Source organism: Engystomops pustulosus, chromosome 2, assembly GCF_040894005.1.
Source record: "Engystomops pustulosus chromosome 2, aEngPut4.maternal, whole genome shotgun sequence".
In the NCBI taxonomy this organism is placed as follows: Eukaryota; Metazoa; Chordata; class Amphibia; order Anura; family Leptodactylidae; genus Engystomops; species Engystomops pustulosus.
In genome coordinates, this window is record NC_092412.1 from 30,816,166 (window position 1) to 30,822,165 (window position 6,000).

Here is a 6,000-nt window from a genome sequence, read left to right on the forward strand (position 1 = left end):
AACTTTTCCCTACGACTGGTCAGAACTAGAGTTTATATGCAACTTCTTAATCACGATTTACACCAAAACTGACTCTTTTTCATACAGTCACATGTGGATTTTAACTCCTCTCGGACTGCCCGCTTACTTTAGACGTCGCTGCAGTTTTCTACTGCTCCCAGGTTAGCCACAGGACCCTCTGACACCCGGAGATCCTGGGAGAAGGGAGATGTGGTTCTTTACTGCATATTCCTTCTTATTACCATATATACTCGAGTATAAGCTGACCCACGTATAAGCCGAGACCCCTAATTTTACCACCAAAAACTGGAAAAACCTATTGACTCGAGTATAAGCCGAGGGTGGGAAATGCATTGGTCACAGACACCCTCCAGTATATTGCCAGCAAGTCCCCAGTAGTATATAGCCAGCCTGACCCCAGTAGTACACAGCACTGCCCCCAGTAGTATACAGCCACCCCAGCTTTCCTCCAGTAGTATACAGCCAGCCCAGCCAGCCCCCAGTAGTATACAGCCACCCCAGCCTGCCCCCAGTAGTATACAGCCTGCCCCCAGTAGTATACAGCCACCCCAGCTTTCCTCCAGTAGTATACAGCCAGCCCAGCCAGCCCCCAGTAGTATACAGCCACTCCAGCCTGTCCCCAGTAGTATACAGCCTGCCCCCAGTAGTATACAGCCACCCGTGCCTGCCCCCAGTAGTATACAGCCACCCGTGCCTGCCCCCAGTAGTATACAGCCTGCCCCCATGTAGTATACAGCCAGCCCAGCCTGCCCCCAGTAGTATACAGCACAGCCCAGCCTGCCCCCAGTAGTATACAGCACAGCCCCCAGTAGTATACAGCCTGCCCCCAGTAGTATACAGCACTGCCCCCAGTAGTATACAGCCACCCGTGCCTGCCCCCAGTAGTATACAGCCTGCCCCCATGTAGTATACAGCCAGCCCAGCCTGCCCCCAGTAGTATACAGCACAGCCCAGCCTGCCCCCAGTAGTATACAGCACAGCCCAGCCTGCCCCCAGTAGTATACAGCACAGCCCAGCCTGCCTAAAGTAGTATACAGCCTGCCCCCAGTATTATACAGCACAGCCCAGCCTGCCCCCAGTAGTATACAGCCTGCCCCAGTAGTATACAGCCTGCCCCCAGTAGTATACAGCCTGCCCCCAGTAGTATACAGCCTGCTCCCAGTAGTATACAGCCAGCCCAGCCTGCCCCCAGTAGTATACAGCCAGCCCAGCCTGCCCCCAGTAGTATACAGCCTGCCCCCAGTAGTATACAGCCAGCCCAGAATAAAAAACAAAAAAAAATCTTATATAGTCACCCTCCGGTGGCCCCGATGTGCAGCGCTGCTCCCCCGATGTCCGCGCAGGTCCTCTCCTGGCTTCCGCGCCCGTCTTCTGTCTTCTCTAACATCGTGCTGGGCGCCACCATTGTTCGCTCCTGGGGGGGGCAGGCGCATAGTATGATGCGCCGCTGCTGACGTCATACTAGGCGCCGCCCGGGAGGAAAACATGGCGCCGCCCAGCACGATGTTACAGAAGAAAGAAGACGGGCGCGGAAGCCAGAAGAGGAGTCGGGAAGCCAGAAGACGAGCCGCGCGGACATCGGGGGAGCAGCGCTACACATCGTGGCCACCGGAGGGGGAGTTTGTAAATTATTATTTTTTAAGTCCATTGACTCGTGTATTGATTCGTGTATTGACTCGTGTATAAGCCGAGGGGACGTTTTTCAGCACATTTTTTTGTGCTGAAAAACTCGGCTTATACACGAGTATATACGGTATATGGGAAATGTCATTGTATTTTTATGAATATTTATGAATATTTTGTGTGTGTTTGTTTTTACTTTATCGTTAATAAACTTCTGGCTGAAGGTTTAGATAACTAAACCCGCAAGGTTCATGTCGACGTCTGGTCTTCTCATCCCCAGTCTCCACCTCTTACCGGTAAACGCTGACCATAATTTTTGTACACAATAAGCTAATTGTCCAATTTGTCAAGTGGGCATTCTCCAGCCTAGGACCTCCCACCTGACCATAGAGAGTCTAACACCAAAACCGATGACAATGATTGCTTGGGGGCAGATGGCTAGATAAAATATTCTAATTGCATTGGAATCTGCAGAACATTAATTAGCAGAGAACCCGTCCCCATATTCCAGTGTGTGATACAGCGCTGGGAATAGAGAAGGATGGGCGTGGCTGGTCATCTCGACCGGCCGGAAGCTGAACTCCGTGCCCCTGTAAACAAACTGGGGTCCGGCGCGACACCGGGAGCATTGGAATAGTACAGCTTGGTTTTTTTTAAAAAACCTCCCCAGCCCGCCTTCAGAATTTTAAATACTGTTGAACAACCCCTTTAAAGATGGTGAAGGAGCTTAAAAGCAAGTGGGTAACTTGTAGGAGTGCAGAGGGTGCATTCGCAGCTCGGCTGCTGGATTTTTAGGGGGTCATAAGATGAGAAGAGCAGTATTATAATCCATACATTATCGTCGGGCCTGGCACAGACTGTTCCCATCAGCTTTAAGTTATGCCACTAGTGAAAGGTCCCCTTTTATAGAATTGGGAGATGGAAGGCCTATGGACTAGAGATCTCATGGAAAATGCCCCTTGTTTCTCAAGTTTTTCCAACCCTATCTGAGAATCTGGAAGAATTCCAACATCATATTTTTGTGCTTTTCAATTATTTATTGATATTCCTCACAATATAACTGAAAAAATAAGACAGATGGAGCTTATTAAATATGCATTATGGTAATCACAATGGTTATTTAGCCATTCTGACCCAAAGTCAAAGGCTAAACTGGCCAGAGTAACGCCATATGTCCACACTTACGTCTGCCCATCCTACAGCTCGGACCACAAATGAAACTACGCCCTTGTTGTTCCGTCTATCGGTGACAATGCTATACAGGAAGCCGAGGGCTGGATTGTGTTTATGTTTCTTAATTTCTTGACCGGATTTCATTGACTTGACTCGATTATTATTGCATTCTTGGTAATAACATTTTATGTCTTCCCTAACCCCTCATTAAAAGCCCAGCTGCTAGAGACCCTTTGCATCGGCGTGTTTCATTATAGGCGCACCTCGGCATATGTCTTGTACTGACAACAAATGAACGAATGCTAAAGGGACGCCAAATGCCAGGTTTACAGTACGGCCGGTGATGGTTTCCTGCGTGTTCCAAACAGAAAATTCAATACATTGTAGGAAACACTTTTGCTGTGTGTTATAGATTATACAGAGATAATGCAGGAAGCTGTCAGCTCTCTGCACCATCACTCTGCCTCTGCTGCTGCTGTGTGTAGCAGAGGATGGTGCCATGTGATGATGTCATCCTGCTTACCAGAAAAGGGAGATGTTAGTACTTTTTTCAATTTTTTTATTAAGCAGCAACAAGGGAGGGTGGAGGACACTATATGAAGGAAGGCTACTGGGGAGGCACAATATGAGGGGGGGCTACTGGGGAGGCACAATATGAGGGGGAGATCCTGGGGAGGCACTATATAAGGGGGAAATGCTGGGGAGACATAATATGAGGGGGAAGTGCTGGGGAGGTACAATATGAGGGGGAAGTGCTGGGGAGGTACAATATGAGGGGGAAGTGCTGGGGAGGTACAATATGAGGGGGAAGTGCTGGGGAGGCACAATATGAGGGGGAGCTTCTGGGGAGGTACAATATGAGGGGGAGCTTCTGGGGGGGTACAATATGAGGGGGAGGTGCTGGGGAGGCACTATATGAGGAAGGGCATGCACAATATCAGGGAAGCCATAATATGAGGTGGTTAAAATGGGGATCATTTACTAAGGGCCCAACTCGCGTTTTTCCGGCGGGCTACGCAAATTGTTCCATTTTGCGCCGATTTTCTCTGTATTGCCCCGGGATTTTGGCGCACGCGATCGGATTGTGTTGCATCGGCGCCGGCATGCATGCGACGGAAATCGGGGGGCGTGGATGGATTTGGAAAAACCGCCCCATTTTTTAAAAAAAAGTGTTGCTGGAGACGCGCTTACCTTCACTCGGCCCGGCTTGTTGTACTTCAGTGCATTCAGCGCAGTAGCGACACCTGGTAGACGTCGGAGGAACTGCCTTAGTGAATCCCCGGAAGAGCCGAATCCACCGCAGAGAACGCGCCGCTGGATCGCGAATGGACCGGGTAAGTAAATCTGCCCCAATGTGAAGGGGAATGGGGAGCATTAAGAGGGAATTATATTATGTGGGGAATGGAGTAAGAGATGAGAAAAAGGTGGGCTTTTGTCCCTCTTTCTATGCTACAGAAGTTGGGGGTATGGTATTGTGGCAGCATGTTATAGAGCAGAAGGAGCTGAGGGGGTTGTAAATAGTGTCCTATCTGCACATAGAATGTTACAGAAAAGGAGGAGCTGAGCAGATTGTACATAGTGTCCTATCTGCAGGCATCATGTTATACAGCAGGAGAAGCTGAGCAGATTGTACATAATGTCCTATATGCAGGCAGCATGTTATAGAGCAGGAGGAGCTGAGCAGATTGTACATAGTGTCCTATCTGCAGGCAGCATGTTATAGAGCAGGAGGAGCTGAGCAGATTGTATATAGTGTCCTATCTGCAGGCAGCATGTTATAGAGCAGGAGGAGCTGAGCAGATTTTACATAGTGTCCTATCTGCAGGCAGCATGTTATAGAGCAGGAGGAGCTGAGCAGATTGTACATAGTGACCTATCTGCAGGCAGCATGTTATAGAGCAGGAGGAGCTGAGCAGCTTGTACATAGTGTCCTATCTGCAGGCAGCATGTTATAGAGCAGGAGGAGCTGAGCAGATTGTACATAGTGTCCTATCTGCAGGCAGCATGTTATAGAGCAGGAGGAGCTGAGCAGCTTGTACATAGTGTTCTATGTGCAGGCAGCATGTTATAGAGCAGGAGGAGCTGAGCAGCTTGTACATAGTGTTCTATCTGCAGGCAGCATGTTATAGAGCAGGAGGAGCAGGTGCGGCTTTCTGACTGAAAATTAGATAATTTTTAAATTATTGATTTATTATTGCATTTTATTAGGTATTGTGACCAATTATGTCAGCATGAATAATGTCATCTAAAATCAAGTCTAATCGTCACCTAATAATCATAATCCATGACAATAAAGTTATAGTACACTTTAGGGATGTTCCTTTAAGCATCTTAATACACAATGACTAGAATAAGCTTTCGCTTCTTGCTGAATAGTAAGTGTATATGTATTTATTATTAACGCGATCAGCATTGTGTGCAGTCATTTCCCTTCTATATCAATTACAATAGACATCATCATTAGTCTTTATGGAGCGATCAATGGATAGATGGGACGATGACCTATTCAGATTCTAATGGAAACTATAAAGATATTTTTATCAAATCAGTGTGAACCCAATAAAAATTGATAGGTTTTTCGACTAAGAAATATGTAAATGATGACGTCTGTGGCTAATAATCTGCAATGTTTTTGCTGTAGTATTCTGGAAACCTGTTAATGCTCCTTCTGAAGATTGAGCTGGTAGGGAGGGTTTTGGGAAATGTTCACACAAAAGCTTTCCTTCGGTAGGGTGAAATGTTACAATATAGCTCTTTATAAGTCAGTGCCCGACCCTTTAACAGGCCTTTAACCAGGGCCTGCACCCGGCAAGTGCCGGGGCTGGGGCCGTAGGGCACGTTATCTGCCACAAAATTTGGGAACTATAGCAAAGGGCCCCACTGAAGCTCTGTTGCCCAGGGGCCTACTCAAACCTGGAACCGGCCCTGCCTTTAAAGGACACCTGTCATCAGGTCTGTGTCACTTGTCCTGTCACCTCTAGCTGTTGGAGCAGCTCACAAGGATCCCATCCCAGCCTTTATCTAGTAATTTCATACATTAATCATTGTAAAATCATCTTTTCTTTATTATGTAAATGAGGCTGGTCACATGGTCAGAGGCAGTGATGTCACCGCTGTTACCCCTCCCCTCTCCTCCCCCTGCTCATGTCTGTGTGTAATGTATAGTAAAGCATGGCTAGTGTG